The 27774-nt window shown below is 46.5% G+C and overlaps 1 long non-coding RNA gene across 1 annotated transcript; it reads right to left on the bottom strand.

The window, feature by feature from the left end:
• LOC144167377 (uncharacterized) lies at positions 1–24887 on the bottom strand. Its single transcript, XR_013321973.1, has 5 exons — positions 24752–24887; positions 16044–16213; positions 13303–13370; positions 3520–3600; positions 1–276 (listed from the first exon to the last, which is right to left on the bottom strand). It is a non-coding gene; the product is annotated as an uncharacterized LOC144167377 (long non-coding RNA).
• Positions 24888–27774: the final 2887 nt, after the last annotated feature.

The raw sequence follows: 27774 nt of genomic DNA, 5'->3' as shown, positions 1-27774 counted from the left end.
TGCAGGATTTTCAATTTGCTTTTATTTGCTTTATTTGGAACTTGGAACTTGGCAGAATGTGAAGACTAGGAAAGAAGTCGTACATGTCAGAGTAAACTCCACCCTCGTGACATTGCAGCAGGCGGATTTTCTCGCAGTATGTTTCGTTGTATATTCTTATTTGGCGCCTACCGCACTCTCTGGCGTATACGTCATCACATGTTTGGCTCCAGCTTGACGTACTTCCATCTCGCACCCACATCTCACAAGCTCTGCTCCACCCTTCCTTTTGGGCGGCTGAAAGAAACATTTGCAACAATATGAATACCAGAAAAACGTACCTTGAATATTGCAAAAGTGAACCACTGGGGAAAATATTAGGACGAAAGTAATAATTTTTGAAATACGCACATACTTGCTTGTACCGTGCAGTTGGGAGCAAGTACATGCGCACGCAGTAGACCGAATCTCAACCTGTTTACTAGGCCGCAGATATAGAGCAGACACACCATGACCATTTTATGTGCCATTAAAAGGTGCAGTTTCATGGATATCAACCACAATAAGAGGCGGGAAACATGAGCCGGAGAAGCCCTTGATTTTAAATTTGAGTATTTGAGTGTTTGATTTTATTTCTTGGCAAAACCAAGGGGAGGCTGAGACTAAAGGCGAACGTGGCCTGACAGAGGCCTGAGCCATCCGATTTACAGGTACGTAATAGCAGGGCTGTTCGCCAATCTTTTCATCATCCGTCTTAACTCCCTAAACATTATTATTTACCACCGTTTGCAAATCGCTTTTCCGTCACAATCATTTTAATCGAAACCCAAGTATAAAGGTTTTCGATTTAAGGCGATAGAAAACATTCCTGGAGGCACTTAACTCCGCTTACGGTGCCTAAACAAAGCGCGACATCAATTCTTTTCCAATACTTGTAAAGGATGAGTGCGAAGCTGTTTAGAATATCGTAATTTTTCGTGTCCGCCGTTAAAAATACAAAGATATTGCCGAGCGCGCCCACGTGACCGGGGGCCTCGAGGCAACCACCCGGTAGTTACAAAAGCCAAGAAAATGCCGAACGTTCGTATGTGCGTGCCTCGCGGCGACTGCACAGTGTTCCCAGCGCATGTTTGTCAAGACAAGCATACCCACTTAGGAAGATGGGCCAAGATTCTGCGAACAAAAAAACTTCAGTGTTCAGAGTAATCATGTGAACATTTGCTCGGAACGAGGAAGACTCCAGCGTTCGCCGTAATCATGGCAACATTCGCCACGAACGAGAATGACGCGTCATAGCGTACGCCCCTCAAAGGTCATGTCCAATGATTATCACTTACAAAAAATGAAGGAAGCGCACATTTATAGCAACAATGATAAATTAAAGGTCGTTGCGGCAGCGAAGAAGCAAATCGGCTGCGATCGTGTACTTAAACCGTCGTGATGGTCATGACGTTCGTGTACAGCTTCGCTACCTTCAAGTCTCACGCGGTAGCATGAACTTCCTTCAATTTGTTTGTACAATGAAATCGAGATACATGGACAACCTTGCACGCCAAGTTTTTGGCACTTGGCCCTGCTTCTGTATTGTATGCCTCCTGTGGTTCGGCTTTATTCGCGTACTTTGGGATTGGGAATAATATTCGGAAATATTTGGGATTGTTACATACGCATCATGTCCTGAAATTCTACCTTTTTGCTTGCTTGTATTGTAGGTACCTTTTTTACATGTGACCAGCGCTACAACGCTGAGTAACCACGTTACTTTTATCTGGTGTTATGGTGGATGCCTTCATTTAGGTATTTTAAAAGTAAACAGATACTGTTTCGATTTGCTTTTTAATGACATTTCAGATATCGCGTTTTGATGACCGCTTTTCGAGATACTTTGTGTTTCCTGTTATAGGGTAGGAATTGCAGTATGTACCAACATTTGTTTTTGTGGTGGAGTGTTTACGTCTGCTGTCTCTTAGCGGACGGCGGCGGTAGCCCGGTCACGCTGCTATGATGCAGCTTTTGTATCGGTCACAATTTCTCCACCTTGTGTGGTGTTTTTGGTGAAAAATAAACAAACTGAAACAAACTGAACTGTCTGGTGTGGTCGACCGCACAGCTGACGAAACAGGCGCTAAACCCTAAGTAGTAGCTTTTTTCGTGAAGAGGTAACGCACGAATCACTCCGACATATTCTGCTGAACTAATGGCAGTGTGACGACCTCTTCGTCGGGCGTGCTCAAAATGCTACTCAGAGATTTTGCTTGTTTTGGGATTGTTTTTATAAACGCCTGATCGAGGCGCGTGGCTGTAACCGCAGAACGACGCACTATGCGAGATTATGTGTGTAAATAGGCGCAAACAAACGTTGCTATTAACTAAACTAATTACAGTAAAAGCTCGTTAATTCGGATTTCTAAGCACCGGAAAAAATGTCCGAATTACCCGAATGTCCGTATTATCGAATGGTCGAAATAAACACAACAAATGCAAGTTTTTTTCTACATACCTTTATTTTACGAAGTAATCGCGTATGCTTGTCTGCTTTCGAGCAGAAATTCGCGCGGACACAATTTTTCTGAGCCCTTCAAGGTGCTCAGCAATGGGAACAAAGCCACAAAATGGCGCCGATGGCACCTCCAAACATTACACGCGAAGAAAATACGTTCAACCAGTCTCAAGTCAAGCCAAGTCGATAATTGATGTCCATGGCGATGCTGCGTTTAAGCTTCACTTTTGTTCCGAATTGTTCTTTTTTCGTTTTTGAGCCTCGCCAGCGGCCTGAAAGTCGCCGAATTATCCGATTCGCGGTCAAATGTGTCCGAAATAACGCGCGCCCTGTCTCATAGAGTGATGCGTATATTTACAGGGACCAGATGACGTGTCCGAATTAACCAATTTTCCAAAACAACGAGAGTCGAATTAACGTGCTTTTGCTGCAATTACAAAATTTCCTGCGTAGGCCTCAAAATGTCTCTGAAATCGGAGAAACATTCCCCACGAGAGCTTCACTGATATTTGGAAATTTATAAGCAAACAACCTTATGTAACGACAGTTTATAATAAGTCCTAAATGGCCTTAATTGTCTCGACTATTGCGCAGGAAACAGTTTGGATTCTAACTGGTATTTTTGGAGTATTTTGAGCCTTACACATCACACTAGAATAGTGCAGTAAGTTGAATAATCTCTGGAGACCAGGCGACCTACCTAGCAGCATCTTTATAAACGACTTGGTTGTTTTCTTCTAGAATGTACAGGGGAACAAGACAATAAGGACCAGCTTGGGCGATATGTTGGTTTCGTTGCCACCTCCGCTGGTTTTTATCGCAAGTAACAAATTGGTCAGACCACAGTTAGTTGAGAAACTTAAGGCAAATTGAGATATGAATTTTAAAATGCTTGGCCGATTACGCCGGCATGGATTTAGAGGCATCTGCAACTGCAACATTACAAAAAATCAAACTAGGATTACATATGACCACCGAAACATGTCGGCCCAAAACCGCAGCCACAATGAACGGTTAAAAAAGACCAACAGTCATTTTACCTGCATCCCAGTGTGGCGTCCGTACAACGGAGCAGTTGCCGTCCGTGAACAGGAAGTTGTACTTGGCGGTGATATCGCGTCCTGTAATGCGCAAGTATGCTGTTTAGTGTCCTGTACGCGATTTAGGTAAGAACCTGCTTCCGGGGTTTTCGCATTAGAGGGGGTGCTTTTTTTATCCAGTATGTGCGGAGCGCACAGCGGCCGCAGTGGCTCATAGAAAGCTTTTGATTGTGTCTTTTATTTTTTGCTGCCTGAAATCCACTCGGGACAATTGGATTAGTAGCGCGACGCATTAAACTCTGATTTGCCACAGCAGCTGCTTGTAACTGCAACCTGGCTCACTCTAAACAATAACTTAGCTCTGGGAAATGTCTACCTTACATCCCTTAACAACTGCGAAGCCTGGTGTTCTTGCATTACACTATACCGTATTTCATTAAAGTGATGCTACTGTGTCTGCATGCCTCCATGCTGGGAAAGGTGTAAACGTAAACGGCACTCCTATTTTAGTATTACGCTCCATGTTCCTGGCTACCTGAATACAAGAAATAGCATGAACACCAAATTAGTCAGTATTTTAGTTGAAGGGCACAATAACTGAGTGCGAAAAAGATGACGCGCAAGAAATTATAGATGTGTCTGTGTACTTTATTTTTATGCAACTACGCTGTGCAAAATATATTGTCTCGGACCTTGGCCAGCTTCGCCAGGAACTGACGCTAATCACAGACGCATATCCAGCTGCGTCCAATTTCTCATTATCTGGGTATGTGTTGCCGTTGAAGGATCGACTAAAAGAAAGAGAAGCGAGGCGAAGTTGGAGTTTCGGCTGGACTGGGTTTGCGCCCTCAATCTGCCTCTGTGCCAGTAACAGCAGTGTCTTTTGTAAATACACCTTCCTTCTGACAACCTATCTCTGCGTTGTCACGTGACATCTTTGGTAAGGTGGACTTCCTGTTTCCTGTACCTCTCGCCAGCCAGGCTCCGAAGCTTTAACTTCGGAGCGGGCAAAACACTCACGGCCACGCGATGCCTACCAATGAGCCCGGATCCCCTCACCGTCCATCCCGGTATCCCACCCTCGTGACCCCGGCGACTTCACTGGCACGGAGGACACTGATGTAGAGGATTGACGCAGCATGTTCGAACGTGGGAGTGCTCACAACAAATAGGACGAAAAGCTGATGCTCGCGAATGTTTTTTTTTGCCTGAAACAAACGGCTCAGAAGCGGTTTGTTACCAAATGAGGAGAGACTAACTAGTTGGGATGTTTTCCAAGACGAGCTTCGAAAGGTGTTCGGAAAGTCCATTGGTAGCCAGTTCGCGGCAAAGCAAGAGCTCTCTACACACGCCCAATCATCTTCTGAATGTTACGCCACCTATATCCAGGACGTCTTGGCGCTATTCTCCATGGTTGACGCAAGAATGTCGGAAGAACACAAGGTTGGCCACATCCTTAAGGGCATCGCAGATAACGCATTTCACCTGTCATTTGTGAGGAGTGCGCTATCGCTGACTCAATCATCAAGAAGTGTCGACGACTTGAGCTGGCCGTGCTTGATTGTGATTACATCGTTTCAACGGTTACCAACATGCTGCTTGACCCCAATGTGACCCTCCCATTTTCGGTCTTAACGGTTGCCCAGAATCGCATACCACTCCCTTTCCTGAATTTTGGACTTTCCACACAAGTTACGCAAAGAATAGCCCTTGCCCTGGTTTCACCATTGGATGACTGCGAAGTTTCCTCCGTGGCCATTAACACAGCTCAAGGTGTCAAAGTAGGCCCCCAACCTAACACCACCAGAGCAGTTTATGACAGCGATTTCTCCCGATCTTCCCGCTCAGCAAGCGCACCAGCTCCGATGTCTTCTGCCAGCCATCAGGACAGTTTTCACTTCGACAGCCGCCCCTTAGGTGACACATCCGTTGTAACGCTTCGCATAAACACAGGCGATGCCAGGCCTATATGTCGACGCCCAGATTGCGTGTCCCTGACTGAACGGGGCGTCATTCAGCAGGAAGTTGATGAGACTCACCTTCAATGTCTCTCGGACATCCTGCGTGTCTTTCGCCGGGCAGGTCTGCAACTCGACTCCAACAAATGCCGTTTCCGATGCCGCCAAATCAAGATTCTCGGCCACCTAGTCGGCGCCACAGGTGTTCAGCCCGATTCCGAGAAGATAAGTGCCGTCAGAGACTTCCCCGCCTCGCGTTCAGTGCACGACCTGCGCAGCTTTATTGGGCTGTGCTCGTGCTTCCGCCGTGTTGTCAAAGATTTCGCTGCCATCGCTGACCCCTCACTGATCTTCAGAAGAAAGATGCTGCCTTCTGTTGGGGCCTAGCGCAAGCTTCCGTTTTTTTCACGCTCATCGGCCACCTATCGCACTCCCCAGTACTGGCTCACTTTGACAGCTGTGCTCCGACGGAAATCCGCACAAACCCTAGCGGCCAGGAGTAGGAGTGGTCCTGGCACAAAAACGGACAGGCCTCGACAGGTAGCTTACGCAAGCCATCTCTTGTCCGCGTCCGAGCGCAACTACTCCATCACAGAACACGAATGCCTTGCTCCTGTGTGGGCCGTTGGCAAATTTCAACCATATCTGCACGGCAGGCCGTTTTCTGTTTTCACCGACCACCATGCCTTATGCTGGCTTTCTTCCCTGAAAGACGCCACAGGTTGGCTCGGTCGCTGGGCTCTACACCTCCAAAGGCTTGATTATTGAGTTGCCTACAAGTCCGATAAACTGCACAGAGATGCCCACTGTTTATCTCGTTATCCCATCTGACAGCCTAACACTGATGAGCACGACCCGGATAGTTGCGTCTTTTTTCTGTCCGACTTCCACGAATTCGCTGACCACCAGCGCCACGATCAGACGTTTCGGTCTGTCATCAACCGTTTCAACTCAGAGCCGACGGAGCCTTCTATTAACGCGCTCGTACTCCAAGATGGTGTCCTATATCGCCGCAACTTCCGGGCTGATGGACCGAACCTGCTTCTGAAGTCCGAGGACGTCCGAGCACCTTCGCTGGGACGTCCTCCGCCATCGTCATGAGGTGCCAATGGCTGGCCATCTTGGGGCCGCCCGCACGTACGACAGCGTCCGCCGGCGATTTTACTGGCCATGGATCTACCGGACTGTGCGTCGCTACGTCGTGGCATATGATATTTGCCAAAGTTGAAAAACGCCTCCCTTACGTCCTGCCTGCCAGTTGCAACCTTTAGATATTCCCACCGAACAATTTTATCGTGTTGGCTTGGAAATTTCAGGCCCCTTTCCGTTGTCCTTATACGGCAATCGCTGGATTGCAGTAGCCACAGACTATACTACGCGCTACGCTATCACTCGTTCACTCCTCACGATCTGTGCTACTGATATGCCGATTTCTTGCTTCACGACGTTATCCTGCAACACAGTGCCCCTCGCCAGCTGCTCACGGATCGTTGCCGGCTCTTTTTGACGCAGGTTGCTAAAGACCTTCTTCACTCTTCTGAAACAAAGCGCACCCTATGACAAGTGGTCTTACTGAGCGGATCAACAAAACGCTCACTGACATGCTTGCAATGTGCGTCTCCAATTTCCATCGGGAATGGGACGCAGCACTACCTTCCACCACATTTTGATAGAATTCCGCCCGGCACGACACTGCTGGATATTCTCCGTTTTTCCTTCTCTTTGGCCTTGAGCCTACCCTGCCATTCGGCACCACGCTGCCTGCATCGACTCAACCGACCACTGCGTAAGCTCGTGATGTCAACGCCCACGTTGACATGGCTCGCCAGGTTGCCTACGCACGGCTCTCGGCACCAGACGCATCCCAGAAATCTCGATACGACGAGTGCCACCGCCCCGCAGACTTTGCTCCGGGCTCCTTGGTTCTTTTGTGGACCCCTTCTCGCCACATTGGACTATCTGAGAAGCTCATGCCCGCATTCACTGACCCTTACCGCAACGAGCGTGCCGTTACTCCCGTCACCTACGAAATTGTGGCTCTGGCGTTTCCAACATCATCTGTGCACTCACTCCTCAGCTCGTCCACGTGAGCCTCCTCAAGCCGCACCACACACAGGATCCCCCTACCGCTGTTCTTCCATCATAACAAGCACCGGGATGGTGCTTCTGCGGTCGGGGGGTTGCGTCACAGACGTTGACCAGCTTTGCCAGAAACTGACGCTAACCACAGCCGCATATCCAGCTACGTCCAATCTCTGTTTATCTGGGTATGTGGTGCTGTTGGAGGACCGACGGAAAGGAACAGAGGACAGACGAAATTGGAGTTTCGGCTGGACTGGGTTTGCGCCATCAACCTGCCTCTGTGCTGGTGACCACGGTGTCTTTTGTAAATGCACCTTCCTTTTGACAACCTATCTCTGCGTTGTCACGTGACAATATTGAGAATAAAATGTCTTTTTTGCACCAATACTATTTCTAAATGAAGTGCACGTATTATCAACCGTACTTATTTAATTCCTCTGGAGCACAACCATTTACTGTCATTTCGGATGTCTTTGTAGCTAGCGAGGTAACACTCAAAAGCTGTTTCCAATCCAATACACCGAGAAGAACTTGACTTTCATTGACATTTTATTCTGAATCATCTTTGAGAAGGTGTTGTTCGGCCAACACATATTTCTTGGCGAGGCAATAGCTTGTACAGTGGGAAAAACCCACGAAAACCTGTGAAAGAAAAAGAAAACGAAATCGGGAACTCGGGGGGCGGGGAATGTGCGCGACTTGAGTGATGAATAGTTTCTACCAGTGTGTCAAACGGCACAAAATACTGGTTAGGTTACGGTTTGGGTTCATGTTAACTCAGTTCGTTCCGGTATAGTTCCGGTTCGACTACACCACGTACCAAACCGGTTCGCGACCAATTCGGCTAGTTTAATCACTAGCAAAGAGGGAAAATATTTAGTTGCTTTAAGCGACCATAGAAACAAAAGACGAGGAAAAATTAAGGATACTCCTTTTTCACAATAACAGTGGTGGGATTTCTGAGTTACTTTAAAATTTGCCGAGACATTGGAAAAACAATCGGCGTAATGGATTCACCGGTCACTTTTTCTCCCACAACTTAAGGCACCATAAGGGCTAGTTAGGGGTTGTTTCACGGTATATGGGACAGATGGGTTAGGTGGGTCACAATAGCTGGGACAGGATTCAACCCAGCTGCCACAGAACCTACCCTATCGTGGAAACCGGCGCATTTGGCAGCAGTGACAACACTATACTTAGGGACCTAAAACCACTCCAGTATTTTTGCAGGTTAGTGAACATAATAAGGAAGTAGTTTGTGCAGTTGCACTTGTGGCTGTCAGTGTTGCCCTGGACCGGTTTCTTCTTCGGCATTGTGGCTTTGCAAACCAAAAGTGCTCTAACTGTGCCTAAGGATTTGGCCATAGTGTTGGAGGAGTTAAAACAGCACTAAAAATCTGAACTGTAAAACTCCAATTATGCCCCACAGCGAAATGTCCGATCGAAAAAAAGAAGCTTGAGCATAGAACTTGGCGAGATGAAGGCGAACTTGAACTACATAAACACGGGCCTCGACGATGCGAATCGTCTACTTGGGGTAACCCTATTCGAGAACAAACGACTGAAAAAAGGGAAAAATGCTGTTTAGGAAACAGTGCTTGCTCTAGCAAACGACCTGCAGGACTGCGAAGCAATTCTTCTATATCTGACCGGTAAACGCGAAACCGGAACATTGAAATCAAAGAAATTGCACAATCAGAAAATGAGTATATACACCAGGTATTTGAAAAAAAAACTGGCCGATGTCTTCGCGGGGCCATAACTGCCAATAATGTCGACGAGTGCCACAGGGTGCTAACAAAGAATGAAGGAATAACCAACATTGTTGTGTAATTTCAGCGTTGAAAGTTGCCAGATTGGGTACTTGAAAAGGCCCGAAAGAAAAGGTTAACAACAGCAGTTCTTGGCCTCAACATAGACGTGTCGGTTTATATAAACTAGCACTTGCGCACAGCTGTGAAGAAGATACTAGGAACGGCTGTGGCACGTGAACGTGCACATAATTAGAAGTTGGTCTGGACGCAAAATGGAAGCGTTTTCGCGCGCCGTACAGAAACGTTATGTATCACGTCTCTATGCTGCGAAAATAATGTGAACAAAATCTGTGCTGACGTCACCGCGTAACGCTGTCCACTAATTCTTCTTGAGGGGGTGTATTTCCTATAAAGACGTAATAACCGTTGTCCAGGATAACTGAGAAAAAATGCCTAAACTATTTCACATGAGCACTCGTTCAGTCCTGCAAAAATGGGCCGACGTAATGCAGCTTTTTGATTCATGTCAGGCTAACTTCTATGCAGTTACATTTACCAAGACACGGTACAAAACGAAGATTATTTTGTACTGCATGAATGCACTCACTTTTTCTTGAGCCGTCAGGAAGGTAGAGGGGTGGCGTTTAAATTCAAACTAGGTTCCCATATTCGAAATTATCCCTGACCACAGCGTTAGCGCTGCAAGATACGAAATCTTATATATAGAAGACAACAAAAACATTATGCAAGTTTCATATCGCCCATCCTCTAGCAGCCTCCCTGCTTTCCTCGCAATCTTTGACCGTTTAGAGTTCTATGGAAATGATACAAATTACCGCCTTGTTATCCGTGGTGTTTTAAACATCGATATTAAAAAATCGCTTTGGTTTAGCTTTGGTTAACCTTAGTTGCTTGCGAATGCTTCACTGGACTGGCTAGGCCCATTGTAGAGGTCTAGGCAGGGTGCAGTTTCGCAATAATATACAGCCATGTTTGCATTGAATACACAGCTTATTCATTATCTTTTTCGCCAGATGGAGTTACTTAAGCCTCGCAGCTGTACGAGCGACCACGGCTGGATGTTCGTATGCCAGCATCTCACGCGGCTCTTCGCCGCTCGTGGCCTCCTGGTTTTCTTTTGTGGCGCGTTTATCGCTGCGGCGGTGGCCTCCTCGCCTTCCTCCGCTAGGTGGCGACACGGGTTCCGCACACGTTTCCGCTCCCTCCTTCCCCTGGTTCCTATCTCTCCGCGACATTGCGCCGCTGCTCCGTGCTGGTGCTCCGGCAGGTGGCGACATGGGTCTCGGGCACGCCTCCGTTCCCTCCTCGCCTATCTCTCGGCAAAAGGGTTGTAAGCTGGGTTAGTTGGAACTACATATTCTTGGATGAAACTAGCGCGAACTTAAACAAAGGCAAAGGTAGTGGAACACAAATTGTATCAACGTGCCTTTGAGAGAGCATGAATTGTCAATAAAGAGCCCCCATCATCCCATCTTTGTTCACATTGTGCAGCGGATGTAACCGTAATTTTCCTGCTACTGACATATTATTTCGGCCCTGTGAACCAACGCCCCGCGAAATTATGGAAGCGTACCACATAGCAGAAAGTGGAGAAAGTGTGTCAGCCAAGCAAGCCTGTGCCGTTATCCCAAAGAGATTGCATATCGGCGTGGGCCTTGACTGTAGCCGGTGTCTATCTACCTGCCTTATCACCGTGGTTTTTTGTAAACTTGTTTTGCTCACGCGAAGTGTCCTTTATTGTTTTGTGGTAAGTGTTTATATTCGCCCTTCTTAATAGTAAACTTTTGTTTTTAGACCAGCTGCTGTTCTTCTGTTCCACTTCATTTGTATTTGCTTTAGTTCGAGCTGGTTTGATACAATAATAAGCCTATTTCTTCCCGCCATCGGGCCGCTGCTTCGTGCCAGGCGCTCGCGGAAGGGGGTATGGTTTGACCTCTAGCTGTCCAGCTCAAAGCTGGTCACCCCGCGAAAACTGGCCTGAGGTAGCGTGTTGTCGCTTTCGCTACAAAAACACCACCTCTGACACGGAGGTCTTATCAATAATCCAGACCAATGTTTTCACAAACTTCATCACGTCCCCAACACGTGTCACGTCGACAACAGCGCCCTTACCAGACGTATTTATTACTAACTCCGCCACAGAAGACAGTACGTCGGTAGTACTAAGCACGGTCATCAGTGATCACATGGCCATTGTCTTTATCACTGACCCACAATATAGAGCTAGGCACAAAATGGGGGAATAATCTCATCGCCTGATAACACCAAATACAGTGGAATACATTCGGAAATGTATGGCTGAAACAAGCTAAACAAATGAGGCGTTTTTTTAAATGAAGCAAATCCAAGAAACTGAAAATAAGTCAGATAAAATTGCAGCGACAAAAAAAAATGCGCGCCAATCCACACTGTGAAGGTGGTTAGAAAGCGAAGCTGCAAACGACACTCACATCGATTGCCCACGCGACGTCACATGAAGAAAACACATTTGTCAAAAATATTGGCGTACGTGTTCGATGCTCGGAGGATGTATGCCTGTGCTATGAGGTGGACGGTATATTGCAGGGCTGGAGAAAAGTTTTGGACCACGTGGGTTTCTTTAACGAGCGTCGAAATATCGACACAGAAAAAGCGCCAGCGTTGGGTGGTGATCAACTACTCATTCTTGTCAGAACTTCAGCCACTGTACCCCTCCTGTGTATAACACAAGTGCTCACGCTTTCCAAGTGTGCAAAACGATTAAGTAAATTGCGAAACGTAATAAGGAGTCACACCTAAGGTGTGGGCCTTCGATGTTGCGCAGTGCACCAATCTGGGTACTGATTCCTCCTATACAGTTAGAGTATAGGGTGAAATTTCCTATCGCCGTTGAGTGCTCAAATTGTGCAATTTCTTTCACAGATCGTGGAATTCTGCATGCGCGATCAGCAGCCGAATACCACTGCCATCATTAGTGGGCATACCTCTGCTTATGTGGAGACTATCTTAAAAGCTATCAGAACTTGTCCTCTTAAAAGCTACCAGAACACTGTCAACTACGTTGACAGTGTTCTGATAGCTTTTAAGAGGACAAGTGCCTGGGAGGTTATGAAGGTGATCATAAATGAAAGAGAAATGCCCCGAATGACATTAATTGCGGGTTGTAAACAACGGGTGGTCGAACCGTTTTGTCGTGAACCGGTAGGCACTATCTATATTTTTCCGGTTCAGTTCCGGTTCTGGTTCGGCGGGCTCAGAAAATAACGGTGCGGGTTTGAGTTGAGTTTCGGCAAAAATAACGATTGTGTTCCGGCTTTCGGTTTCATTCAGTTCCGGCTAGACACCCTGGTTTCTACCGTCTGTCTATATAGAAGGGCTGCTTCCCTAGAAACTATTACGTTATGTTGTATAATGTGGGTGACTGGAGCGAGTGCATCGAAAAATTTGCTCTACGCGTTACACTTGTTTCATGAAATTGTGTACAATCCATACAGTCTCAATATGCTTATACGAAAATTTTCGTAGTGTGTCATTGGAGCAGAAATAATCTTTAGTGTCCGTATTTTTCAGCGCAATGACTTTGCTAGCCTCAACTCGGAATAACTGCGCACATGCCTCTATTCATCGTACCACAGACTATTCGCTTTCCATAACCAGCTTAACCTAACAGCCACAGTCTTTATCCTATAAGCATGTTCGTGTGGAGATACGACTGCGAACGATATTTTTAAGGACTCTTGAGTTCTACAAAAACACTCATGGTGACTTATTCGTGTTGAATTTTATAAGTTAACTTCGTATTAACACGCTTTTTAAATAAAAACACGGGATCACAGCTACCACGCTGAAATGTTATGGCATTCCACACTGAAAAAATGACTATTATAAACCACGCAAACTCTTTCCACAATTTCGCTAAAAATATTTGCGAGAAAAATATTTCTTTTCATAACTTATCAGAACATTTTATGCAAAATAAAAGTCCTGACCTTTCCCATAGTGTTGAGTTGCTGTCAGGATATCAGCGTGTGTGTCATACTCCGAAGTAATGTTGTATCTGCGGGCAAGAAAAGTTGAATCGTAAATTTGTAATTTTCGAGAAATTGCGTAGAAGGTACGAACTATTCATGCGTAGCCGAAAATGATCAAATGCCATGCGCTTCATAAAGGTATGCAAATATTCTTTTTATCCTTCTCGCACTCAAGGGAGTAACGGAAAGGCTTTGTAGCAAGAATCGCAAATAGAAATTGGTACCCACGTTGTTTAAAAATGCAGGCTTTGAATTGTAACTAAAATACCACTTTCTCTGTTTGTCAACGAGATAACACCGATTAAATATGAAAGAAATTTCGCCTTGGGCTTCATAAATATTGGCACATGTAAAAAACCGCTATCCCTGCTTTAAAGCGTAATTTGTACGAGAGAAGTCACCGGAAAAATCCGCCATTTTTCCCTATTACACGTTTGTTAAAATTATACTTGCTGTGTGAGTACCACTGGTAAAATTATAGTGCTCGCTCGACACACCGAGACGTATAATGCGCACTATCATGTGAAGATGGTGAAATTTTCTGCCATTTGTAATTCATCGTCCAAAGAATATACCATACCGTCTTGTGTCACAATATTTTTGTTGGCGCGCGTTTCGTGAATGCTCGTGCTAGTAAGCCCACATCACTTTAAAATGCACGTTCTTCGCAAGAATACAAACCAGGGAAAGCTTGAAGAACAATAGTCTTTTTTTGGAATACTCAAATGCGAAAATTTTGGTCTGTCTGTATGTATGCCTGTCCGTCGGTCGGTTCAGCCGCACGGCCAAAAGTTAGAAGGAATGCCTGACCGGCAAGAATATATAGGCGAACCATTTTCAATCTAATCAATGTAGAAATATGCTCCATACTTTTCAAACCTGCTCAGGAAAAAGGTAGTATTAGACCTACTCGAAGAATGAAGTCAATATACCTATAACTAGTTTTGTAGTGTTCTGTATTGTCAAGGTACATACTTTTGAAACCTGCTCAGGAAAAATGATGGTATTAGACCTATTCGATGAATAAAGTCAATATACCTATAACTAGTTTTGTAGTGTTCTGTATTGTCAAGGTACACGTGCAACTTTGTGCGCGATTTTTGCTAGGCCAATTTAAAAAGAAATGCACTGAAAAAATGTTTTAACCACGAGAAGGAAGCAAGGCTGGCTCCCCAGAATTGCACTCGTAGCTCGAGCGCTAAGCCTCAACAGTACCCAGTCTCGAGGGATTGCGCAGAAGTCGAAACACGGCAAAAGTGAACGCCGCACACCACCAATGCGGGAACCATTCCACCAGGGGAAGTTCGACGGTGGGGGAGTGTTGCGATAAGAGTGGAAGCTACGTTTGCAGGGGCTGTACAAGACTATCGTCTTTTGAGGACATTCCAGGCGACGCGAGCAGATGCTTGCTTTCATAAACCATCAGCGCAACATTAAAGATAGAATGCCTAGCTTTTACAAAATCTATCTAGGAGCAACCAATTTGACAGTTAAAAATCCCGGGCCATCTCCAATGATGTGAAACCTGTGCAGGGGCGAAGCATGCAGTGTAAAAGTGTAATCTTGGCACCCTGGCGTCTTTGACCACGGAGATAATATCGTTGTGGGGTAGAGGTATACAGATTTTGTGTAAAAGTCTCGTGGTTTTGGAGCCCGAAGGTTTTGAAGCGTTATAGCACGAGGCGTTGAAAAACGAGTGTCCCGGTGCGTTCTTTTAGTACGCGTTTTTTCCCCGCCGATATGAAACGTCCTGGCGCGAGGCGTTAGAAAATGAGGGTGCCGGGGTGTTCCTTTGATACGCGTTAGGTTCTAGCGTGAGGCATTGGACAAGGAGCGTCGCGGTGTGTTAGTACCGTGACTAAATGAGACGATCGACGACAACGACAGGACACGCCGACAGCCTGAGCCCGTAAGGGGCTTCGCCTCTAAAAATTGTTCTTGGTATTTAACTGAAAATAGTAGTCGCCATACTTTACAAAATAGTCATTACACAGATATATAGCCTTGTTGCATACCTATATACGACAAATAAATGATTGCACTTTTCCTGGCACACTTACAAATTTTATGCCGAAAACAATCGGCCCCAAAGAAACCATTTCTGGCTACTCCTTTGTGTCGTCGGTTTTACGAACACTAACTACCGAGAGCATATCAATAGCAAGAAATATTAATCGGCAGACGAATTTTATAAACCTGGAGTAGGGCAATCGCCCGCGAAATTAAAAAAAAATCAACGCTCTGCAAGCATATTATAGTTAAACTAAAGGAAGGCAGTGATGTAATCGGCAAACATATTTTTTATTATCAGGAATTCTATCCTCTGGGCCTATTGGTGACAATAAAAACATCCACGGGCAAATGCTAAACATCCAAACAACTTCGTCTTTAATGCGTCAGCTTTTTCTCAAGAACTGATTCTTTTCTGGGAATTGCGGAAACCGATAACCTCCATAAATTGACAAATAAAATGACTTCTCGGTTACCTCAATACGGCATACGCATATATTTCAGAAGGCTTTCTGTAATCGCAACCCCGCATCGGAGTGGTAGCTTGCGTGGAGTTATTGAAACGGATAAATGCATTATATTCTTGGACAATAAAAGGTATGGTTCGATGTATATTTGTATATAATGCACGAAGTAATAGCCCCCCTTTAGCGTTGCAACAGTCTATACACTATAAGTAAAAAACTTACCCTCTTCCGGAGGTTATATTATACCACTTAGTGCAGTACCGAGCAGTGTGACAACTTTCATTCAAAGATAATTTCGTTGCCATTGTGCACTTTATGTTATCGCCTTGGTTGCGATTGTTGTAGAAGTTTCGGTACATTACGTACATATAATCGCCAGGCCCGCCTATGAACTGAAACAGCAAGAAGGTCAGACACGGGATTACCCTCAGTTTGCTGAAATTTTTACACACAACGTAGTAGTTTGTACAATAAATTCCACTACTTTTTTTGCAAGCACCAAGCATTATGGCTTGTCGGGGTACTGTTCATCGCAGGAAATTCCCTGATGCATTTATAGCTCTTATAGTGTCTGATGACCAACTTTCTGCTCACAACAGTGGTGTCGACATTTTTTGCGGTGCCTTTTTTTCTCAAGGCCTCATTGCCTTCATGGAATTAGTTTGGAACGCTTTAGAAATATCTCGTTCATCCTTTACTAGACGGTGGGGTCTTAGAAAAAAGACTGATAAAGAAAAAAACAGACTTGAGAAGGCATGGTATTTATATTCCCAAACAACCCAACACAGACACACGGAAGCGCCGCCCTCCTGAAAGCACGGTCGTCCCCTTCCGATGCCTGACGGGACAACCTGTTTATGGTACGTGCCCATGGGTCTCCGTGGATAACCTCCCTTGCACACTTGTTGCCAAGCACGCGACAGCCCCACGTCACCGTCACACTTCATACGTCCCGTCTTGCTTCATTCCCGTCATCCCTTTCTCACGTCGTTGCTGTTAGCTTCTGATTCCATGGTACTTTGCGCAAACTCGTTTCCCTTCTCTGGAGTGCATGACGCGGGAGGCTGGGGTCAGTGACCCCTCAGATGAGGCTGATGATGTCGTCCCGAGGTGTCTGGAAGCTATCCAGACGAACACATCTTGGTTGTCGCTTTCGCTTCGCCTCGCGACATTTACATTCCTTTTTTGCGGTCATCAACAGCTTTTATTTTGCAGCGAAGCTGTTAGCTTCTAGTTGGTCGGAAAATGTCGTGTCGCAAAACAAAAGAACCAAGGCCCAGCAACGCTTGCCTAAGACACCGAGAGCATTCGTTAGGCTTATTAGGCATACAGCATAGAGCTCAGTATTCGTCTAAAAAAACCAGGAACGAAACATTGAAACCGCATTATGGATGGTAAGGCGCCAATGAACAATGTAAAATTTGGCATCGCTGAGAGCATTGCCGTACATTCCACAGCAGGCTGTGGGGAACCCATGAGACAGTGGTGGGCCCAATAGTGGTGCACGAACGCACATGCACACGCACGCACGCACACGCAAACACACATGCAAACACACACACACACACACACACACACGCACGAACACGCAAACACACATGCAAACACACACACGCACACCCACACGCAAACACACAGGAACGCAAACACACACGCACGCTCAGACTCACAAAAACACACGCACGCACACAAACACACACACTCACACGCAAACGCACTTGAACGCAAACACACACGCACGCTCAGACTCACACCTAAACACACACACACACACACACACGCACACACACACACACACACACGCACGCACACACACACACACACACACGCACGCACACACACACACACACACACACACACACACACACACACACACACACACACACACACACACACACACACACACACACACACACACACACAACCTAGTTAGTACCAGCGATCCCGGGTAGGTCAATACACCAAGGGGTATTACACATAATCAGTGATTATTGACTTGTCATAATCATCGAGATGACTGTAGCGTTGTACATAACGCGGCATGGCCACTGCTGTCAATACGTGACTTACGGGAGGCGTGTGGTTCGAGAAAACAGCTGAAACTCGTGTCATTACAAATATTCCGAGAATAGTTCTCGGCTTTAACGACTACATGCCCATGGGAAGTGTTATGTCAGCAGGTGGGATGGACCACTTGCAATCACTGCTTTTTAAAAATACCCGAGGGTCCTATAATATGTGCGCGTTTACACAAAACGCTACGCCCTATTCCAGCAAATAGCGAGGGATAACTCGCGCGCTGGAAAATTGTACTGCATTCCAAAAGAAACCAGTGTGCCTAGGCTGCACCCGTTCAAACGTGTTGTGCGTCCTGCGCACCGTGCTTTGCGGCCCCACATGTCCACATACTGGTCTGGCGGTAGTGTATACACACGATCATATTTGTTGGGCTATATAAACGTGATAAAGTGCCATACTATGCTTTAATTAGAAGACTTGTTGGATCGGGATTTCTCACAGGAAGTAAAAAAGACTAAAATGGGGGACAAAAAGAGTCGAGTGAACGCGGGAACATTCAAAGAATTTGAATAAATCTGCATTTATTATCGCTGGCAATCGAGAGACGAGAGGAGAACATGGGAAAAAGGGAATAGAGGGGATGTAGTGACTTAACGACGGCTGCTGAATCCTCGTCTGTTGATGAGGCCTCCACTTTCGGAGAAGCAAGCAGCTTCCAACTTCGCGCGAAGTTTAATATTTTTCAGCGGAAACCAGCATGATTGAACGCAAGGGGAGCCCCAAAACACAGGGATGGCGCTCGTGTACGAACTGGAGTTCCTAGATCAAGAAGGAAATTTATATATGCAGAAAAAAAGCCAAAGGACGAAATAACAGCCACAGGAGAATCAAGAATTTTACTGATAAGCAATCTTCTTCGGGTGGTGAACGGCAGTTGCTTGGCTGATACATCTGCGCACCAGAAAAGTCGGCACTCCTTGCTCTCAGTAGTGGGACGGCTCAACGAAAGAAGTGGAGCATTCCGGATCCGGAAATTCACATAGCAGGAAAACCAGTCCCAAAGGTATCCCATCTGCGCATTTTGGGACTTACAATCCCCCAAAATGGATCAGGCCTCCACACCATAGCCCCACTAAAAAGGACGCTCAGTCAATTGACTCACTTAATACACCGCGTATCAAATCGCCGATTTGGATTGCAAGAGTCGGACACCTTGCGCATGGTGCAGGCAATACTAGTCAGCCGGATGGAGTACGGTGCGCCGTACTTGGCTCTCAAAAAGAATGAGAAGGCAAGATTGAATATCTTTATCCGCTAAGCATATAAGACCGCCATAGGATTGCCCTGCAAGACATCGACAAAGAAATTGCTTCAACTTGGATTACACAATACCTGGGAAGAGATAGAGAAAGCCCATCATACCTCTCAAATAGAACGCCTCAAATTAACGCCAACAGGACGTGCGACCCTAAGAAGATTGCACTATAAAACGCCGCCAATACAAGACCACAAGGTTAGGATTCCCCTACTTATTCGACAGAACATCAGGGTAAGGCCACTACCACGCCACATGCACCCAATTTACAATCAAGCTCGCAGAATCGCACGAGCCAGGGCCATGGACATAAAGTATGGGCGAAATCCAACCACAAGGTACACTGACGCGTCTCCTTATCTGCAGCGACCAGCGCACATGGTATGCGTCACCAATTCAACAGGGCAAGAAGTGACCTGCCTCACCGTCCGTACAACGCAGACGGAAAGCGCAGAGGAAGTGGCTATTGCTCTGGCCGCAACGACTAGCGAGGACGCAATCACAGGGCTTACGGATTCGCAAGCAGCGTGCCGCAGCTATCTACGGGGACGCATCTCCAAAACAGCCCTCCGCATCCTCGAAACCAAGGGTCAGCTACCTGAAATAGAAATCGTCTGGGTACCCGGACACACATCCCTCGCTGGTAATGAGGCGGCCCATGCCGCTGCCCGCGCGCACGTACACCGGGCCATTATCTACAAGGGACAAACATCGCCTGCCGCTCCCAAAACAGAACCTCTTGTCAAATATGGAGACATTCTGGCCCACTATCGCCAAGGCAGAACATTATTCCCGGCTCCACATCCCCAGTTATCGAGACAAGAAGCCACCAGCCTGAGAAGGATACAAACGAACTCCTATCCCCATCGCACCCTTCTTCACGCGATCTACCCCACCATATACCCGGCCACCTGCAATTTCTGTCCCTTGCCGGGCACGCTTTACCACCAAGTATGGGAGTGCGGACAAACCCCAGGCCTACCCCCCAACCCTTCCCCCTCTTACGAGCAGTGGGTGGCCTGCCTGAAAAGTCCAGACCCTGGGACCCAGCGTATACTGGTGAAGAGGGCCTGGACTGCCAGCCAAGCCCAGGGCATCCCGGACTAGGGACGCCCCCCACCGGGCGAGTGCCCTAACAGCAGCACCAGCGCTCGTGGAATAAACATTTATTCCTCCTCCTCCTGTATTTATCGACTGTTTAATTTAGTTTAATTAAATTGACCATTTAATTTCTTATGTGTGTTTGAATGAAATGTCAGTAGCATAAAATTGTTGTATGCGGCCGCACTTGAGGCATTGTGAATTGGGACATTTCCACAACCGATGATGATCTCGCAAGTACATATTATTACAATGCCCAATTTGGCAGCCTATGTTCAGTCACATTGCAGATGATGCGATAAACCACACCTGATGCGCACGTAACATAACAGTTGGCCTGCTTGATTCTCTGGATTGCCACTTGCTTATTAAACCCGCGCTTCAGCTTTTTATCTACTCTTGTACGGACCCAGCGCAATTTTTGTGGCCCCCTATGGCAGTTCTCATCCCAAAGCGCGAACCGAGTTCCTTAAACGGGTCCGCTATTCTATGAAGATATCTAATGAAAGCAAGTGCCTTTCGGTCTTGGGATTCATCTGCTACGTCTAGGCTTTTAGTTCTCGACCAGATGATTCGACAAAGTTTTTCACAAGTCTAGGATGAATGGCCTTCTGGAAATACACCCTGCCGTAACTTATGGATTTTCCTATGAAAGCTCGTTCTTCTCAGAGGAATACGGGGCTTCGCAACCCCTGAACAAAAACACAAGCAGGCAATGGTATTCTAAACCTGCTTTGTGTGACGAGAGGAGTAGTTCAGTAAACGGGGAGCTAAGCAGCTACTGAAGCTCTCATAATGTTTGGTTATCCCGAACCTGTGTTTTTTATGACAGTTACATTTTCCCGCCACACTACGTATCTAGACGAGTCGATAACATTCACAAAGTGTGGGAGTACCGATGTAACACTGCATGATTCAAAAATTATTTTGACCCCAAAACAGTTTTCCAGTTCAATCGTTTGCCTTCAGCCATTGTTGCTGCTGTCGGTAGTGCTTCGTGTTTTCCTTTCTTAGAGTAAGCTGAAGTGTTAAATTGATAACGAGTTTTTTGTGTTTAGGTGCTGCCTAAAAGACCAATGCGTGATTTTTTTTAACCTGTCAACCTCAGTTTCTTGCTCTGTTTCTGTAATCTCACTTCCGTCAACAGTTTGTCAACCTGAAAATCTGAGTTCCTTGATGTATTGAGTACACATGATATTGTCTTCATTGACTTTATGCAACTTGTAGCAATTCGAGTTGGCGGTTCCTTTTGTCTTTCCCCACCGTAATGCCAGATTTGTACCGGGGGTATAAATAAAAATAAAAAAGGCCCATACATTAGCAGGCGTTGTTTCTAGCAAACTTCGAAGACAAATTTTAACACTGAATGCAATCATTCTTTAATGTCTCGACCGTATACGTGACACAAATTCTATTTCCTTGAGAATTATTACGATGTTCACGTTGAAGTTATGGTACAGTCCTTATCCGTGACACATAATGACTCGTCCACAAAAGTGTTAAAATTTGTTCCCCATGTTGTTTCGTTTCTTTTATAGAGTGGGAACAACTTCTTCCAGAGAGGTATCACGTAATATTGGGGCCGCTCTGCAGCCGATACAAATGCCCCAGATTTGCGCATGGACATGATAGATTGATTGTAGGGTTTAACGCGCCGACGCAACGCAGGCAATGAGGCGCGCCATAGTGTAGAGCTCCGGATTAATGTTGACCAGCTGGGGATATTTAACGTGCGCCGAAATCTCGTACACACGGGCGTTTTTGCTTTTCGCCTCCACCAGGAAAGCGGCCGCCGCGGCCGGGAATCGAACCCGCGACCTCGTGTTCAGCCTTAGCCATTGAGCCACCGCGGTGGGTGAGCATGGACATCGCTATCGCTAGACAGCCTATACTCTAACGACATCATTTCTAATATGAGCCTCGACCTGGTTTACACCTGAAAATTTTAAAATAAAAACCTGCACTAGATGAACGTTCGAAGGTATACAGTGCTAATTTTTGGCATGCTAACTAAAGAAGTATCAGTTACGCGAGTAGCAAAGTAGCTTCCCTCTAAATGGCTTCTTTCCTTCGTGATGTCAAGTAGCTGTGCGCAGCTGACTCTAGGCTTACATTGCTATTTGAGGTATCACTTCGTCAGCCGGCAATCTACTCACGGATTTCAGTAAGATAATTTTGATTTTGCTAGGCACGTTTAATCATCAGCCTTGCAAGTACCTGAAGTTAAGGCTACACGTAGTGCTTACACGGACGATTGGCCGATACGCTCACTAACTGTAACAAAGAAAAGAAAAAGACGCAAAAGTGAAAAGTTGGCGCCCGTTCTAAAAGTAAACCTGATTTCAGTACAACTGCGCCGAACTTCTCACGCTGGCCCCTCTCTAACGATCAAGCGCAGCAGTCATCAGCGATCCATGGCGCAATGGTGCCGATACCTAATATCAGCATATTCGCTCGACAATGAAACATACGTTGAGTTCCCCCAAAAATTGGAAGCCCCGCTTTTTGGGCAAAATAAGGTTGTTACTGCTGCTTCTGCTGGTACTACTACTACTACTACTACTACTACTACTACTACTACTACTATTACTACTACTACTGCTACTACTACTACTACTACTGCTACCACCACCACCACCACCACCACCACCACCACCACCACTACTACTACTACTACTATTACTACTACTACTACTACTACTTACTACCTAACTAGTGCTTGGGCGTCCCCATTTTTTTTGAAACTTTGCAGTCGTACAAAAACTCACCAAATGCTCTGGGCTGTTTTGAGATTTTTTTACTTTTTGCCAGTAATAGAGCCCACATAAGGGCACAAGATTTCGGCCGTTCATTACACACATGTAAGAAAACTCAGCCTGTTTGAATGGCTAGACAGTGTAAAAGTTGTTCCAATGTTCAGAAGTTATCGACAACGCCCTCTTATAGACTTCATTGCGTGCTCTAGGGTAACGTGAATACACTCTGATTTAGCGCAGTCCATCTTGTTTCAAGAGTCAGTTTTCGATGTCACCAGTAGATTTCCAGGCAGTATGTAAGGAGCAGTCAAGATGCCTCGCTGCAGATTAGTCTACTTCACAAAAGAATGGCTGTGTTAGTGAACAAGCGTCTGAAATCAAGCAACCGTATATAGTAGAATTTTCTGCGTCTGGCGTTCTTACCACTATTCTGTACTCAATGCAGGTAGTTATTCAGAGTCGGGTCGTTTCTGAAACTATTTTTTTACGTGACGTAATTGGTTGAAAACGACAAAATTTGTAATACCGAGCCTGATTTATGTTTTTCTAAGGTGCTGTCTGCAATAGACTGACAGTAAACTAGTTGTGTACCTTTCAAGCATGGTTCATTTATTTTGTGTACTTAAAGTATAAAAATCACCGGCCATTGCAGTCTTTGAAGGTGGTTGAGCGTGGAAGGTGCTTGGTGGTTGATCGGGCTGTTACGTTCTATTTATAATAATCAGGAGCACGTTGCGTCATCGGCTACGTCATGAATACACAAATACAAATAACTCTCATGCTAGCGGCGATGTGCACTTTCTTTTATTGTTGGCTTTTAAACTATCACTTGGTTCTTTCGCTTTCACTTTTTACGGGAATTTTCCCGCTCCGACGTGACGTCAGTAGGGATAATTGGCTTCTAGTGTCGGCTCTCTCACGTTTACTTGTGAGGGAAGATTCTTCTCCGAAGAAGGCCTATAATACACCTGGGCTGTGAAGTGATTACACAACCTCTACTATAAAGTACCCTCTACTATAAATACCCTCTATATAAAGTGTGTAATAGCGAGCGCTGGGATCGAACGACATCTGACAGTTCAAACTTCCCGATAAATCAAGGAAACCTTTAGGTCCCTTCAGATCTTATATTAATTGGAATGTTCACTAGTTTTGCACAGAACACGGCCGACAAAATGTAACATGGGGGGTCGCTCCGCAAGGAGTTCGTGCAGCGTTCTGAATATTTGCGGCTTTATTTTTTTGAGTCGCAATTCGTGATGTCACAGCAACAGCTGGCCATTCTATAGCAGGCAACATGCTATTGTAAAGTAGAGCATGAAATGTTCTAGCTTCTATAAAACACCAAGAATAAATCGCACTATCACAATAGATTTTGGCAGGCAGAGCCTATGTCACAACATTTCAGCTGTTCCAGTTCTCGCAAAACACACTTTGTATGCAGGTGTACATGAATGTTACGAACGTAACATGTCCAGTGTCAAGGCTTTATGGAAACCCAGATCCAGGAAGGTGGTTTTGGACCGAAAATGCAGCAGCTTGAAGTGTTAATAAAATTTGCTATCGTTCTATCAACCTATGCCAGTGCTACTAAAAGTTCCCTCAGACAGTTTTTTGTCTGTATTTTTTCTAAGAGTTTGTTCTTGTACGCCTGAAAACAAAATAAATAATCGTTCAAAGTTATTATGCATTATTTTCAATACAAGCACACTCCTGCTTAGGAATACTCAGTCACTTACCTTCCAAGCATCCAGGACTTCGTCGGACAAATGCTTATGATTTCTCACAAATAAGATGAAGCCAAGTCTAAGCAATATGCTCGGAAGTGTTGCCATGCTGTTCAAACCAGGCTGCAGAACCCATTGTGTGGCTGTACCGAAGCATACTTGCGGCTAGACAATAACACAGATTGAAAGAGGTCGAGCCTCCTTCCTCCTTGTGTTATTTAGTTTTGCATTGTTGCTTTGCATTATTTGCATCTATACCTTTTCTGTGGTCACAAATCTTTGAAATGTAAGGCAGTCAGAGCGAACAAACAGCCTTATCACAAAGCATGAACTGCATAAAATGTCGAATGATGCTTTTCTTCTGCAGAAACAGGAAACCGTCATGACGGCCGGTGATTTATACACATGCTACACGAGCATTTGAAAGGACATTTGAGTAAAACGGCATTCAAAGTTTTGAATGCCACTGGAACTAGAAAGATTTTCATCGATCTGCATGAGAAACTACCGAAGAAAGCTGAAAGTTTCTGCGTTCACCCACGACGTTTTGGTGTTGCTACCAGCCAAGTTTTGTTCTCGTAACCTAAAAAAATTTTCATAGAAATTAAGAAGAACGCGAAGTACGAGAACAGAGGAACGCAAGAACACTAGACTAGAGCTCCTCTTGTCTAGTTGTTTTCCTATGTGCTCGTAGTTTTCACTGTTTTTAACATTTTTGAAATCATAAACCACCTCGCCCAACCAAACATTTAACAAAACAAAACATTTTATTTAAACAAAACACCTAGGCCCAGTTATGCTGGGCCTAGGCACCCCATTATTAATTTTGAAATGAATATTAGCCTGCAAAAGCCCACATAACATGAACAAAATAGGCAGCTTTTTTCACTCCACCGGTGTTGACAATACAATAAGTTACCCTGTAGTCGTTGATGGAGTGATCGAAAACAAAAACAACGGAAAGATGATTAGGAGCGTGTTCTTTAAAAACCAGGTTTTCCAAATGCAGCGTTCCCTAGCGATTCCAAGCCCATACAAGAAAAATGACGCGTGTCAGGATCAAGTTCATTCCACGCGAGTTCCAAAATCATGAGAACACGGTATGCACTGAATCCGGGATGTAAGGAAGTACGAGGCAGAAATTGTCGTTGTCGCCTACTCTAACAATCTTTGTGACTACATGACCCCCCTACATACAGGATCAAAGAAGTGGACGTTCGGGGAATCCTCCAGCAATCCCACATGTGGAAGTATCTAACAGACAAGTGAACATTACTACTGACTCTCAAAAGTAAAACGACTGTTGCCTGCAGGCAGAATGCTTTGTCACTTGGGTAAGATACTCCCATGCAGAATGAAAAAATTCCCTCGCACTTCCCCGAGGGGGAGAGTGTGTAAGTGCAAATTGCGCTATTACGGTGGATATCGTGATCTTGGAGTGGAGAGGAGGCGCCCAACACCCGCAGTCACTGAGCGGAGATAGGAGGAGGAGAGTAGCGCCCGCCGTTACGGCGAGGGCTACACGAGCGCCCTCACGCGTCGGAATGCGGAGCGCCCGCTACGCGAGCGAGAGCTCTCCCGCCCGAAGTGGAGAGGAGGCGCCCAACACCCGCAGTCACTGAGCGGAGAGAGGAGGAGGAGAGTAGCGCGCGCCCATCTCCCCCCGTTGCTAGGGAAGACAAGGAGGAAGACGAGGAGCGCGCGCACCCGCAGCTGTTGCTATGCGGACAACGGCGGTGGACGATTCAGGCTCGCTTAAGAGAGAGAGAGAGAGAGAGAGAGAGAGAGAGAGAGAGAGAAAAGACTTTATTGAAACACATCCTGCGTGTTAGGAGCCGGCTCGTCCGCGCAGGGCTCGTAGCCGCTCCCTAGTCTAACTTATAGATTTCTATAAGTCCGGGTGTAGACCTCGAGGCTTCGTGCCCGCCTTGCTGGGGCTATTCGAGCTCCCCGTCCACTTCCTCCCCTGTCTGGGGTCGGTCGTGTTTGGGTCACTCTTTCGCCTTTGCTTGGCTAAGGCCGCTTCGAGCCGCTGGATGACCCTTCTTTGGTGGTTGATGTCTGTCGAACACACACACTCGCGCACATCCGGTGGGTATGTGTCTCTCGAGCACTGCACATTGTCCCCCCCGTCGCGCACTTCACTTTCACACCCCCACATGAGATGGGATAGCGTCGCTGTCTCGCGTTTGCACACACTACACGTAGCGTCCTCGAACAGGTCCGGGCACATGTGGCGCGCCAGCGCCGGTGTCAGCACGGTTTCCGTCTGTAGTTGTCGAAACCTGACTGCCTCCGCCCTGGATAGTTCCCTGTGCGGGGGCGGAAAGGCTTGCCTCTGGTCGCGGTACCATCGCAGGACCTCGCCGTAGTCGGTGATGGGTTCTGCGTCTTCTTCCTCGTTGTGGTCTTGTTCGCTGGGGTCCGACGGGGCTTCCGCCACGGCTCGGCACTTTGCGAGTTCGCGAGCCGTGGCATCCGCCTCTTCGTTGCGATTGCCGATGTTGGTTGCCAGCTCCCTGCCTGCGTGGGCCGGGAACCATTTCAGGGCTACGGTGGACCGGATGGGTGCCGTCCCTGTTTCTGCGATCTTGGCCGCTGTCTTCCACACCACGCCGCGGGCGAAGTTGCGGATGGCGGTCTTCGAGTCGCTGAGGATTGTGGTCGTTCCCGGGATGCGGAGGGCTGCTGAAATTGCAGCCTCCTCCGCTCGGCTTGCCGCCCGGGTGCGGACCATGCTGGCAGTTAGCCGTTCCCCGGTGGATGCTCGAATGGCCACCGTCGTGAAGGCGTCTCGCTTTCCGCGACACTTGGCCGCGTCCACGAAGATCGCGTTAGCGTCTTCTTTGTACTGCCGGGCAAGCGCTAGAGCGCGCGCCGCCCTTCTGCCCAGGTCCCTTTCCGGGTCGGTGTTCTTGGGCAGGGGGCAGACGACGAGTCGCCTGACCACTTCGTCCCGTAGCGGCACGAGGTCGGCGTCTCCTGGTCCGTTGTGGATCGTGTTCGTAGGCTCCTGGGTTTCGCCAGGGGGTTTC

Source organism: Haemaphysalis longicornis, unplaced genomic scaffold (assembly GCF_048455015.1).
Source record: "Haemaphysalis longicornis isolate Haplotype H1 unplaced genomic scaffold, Haemaphysalis longicornis Haplotype H1 scaffold_2, whole genome shotgun sequence".
NCBI classification, from domain to species: domain Eukaryota; kingdom Metazoa; phylum Arthropoda; class Arachnida; order Ixodida; family Ixodidae; genus Haemaphysalis; species Haemaphysalis longicornis.
The sequence above is the reverse complement of the archived record's forward strand: the minus strand, read 5'-3'. Positions and strand labels throughout refer to the sequence as shown.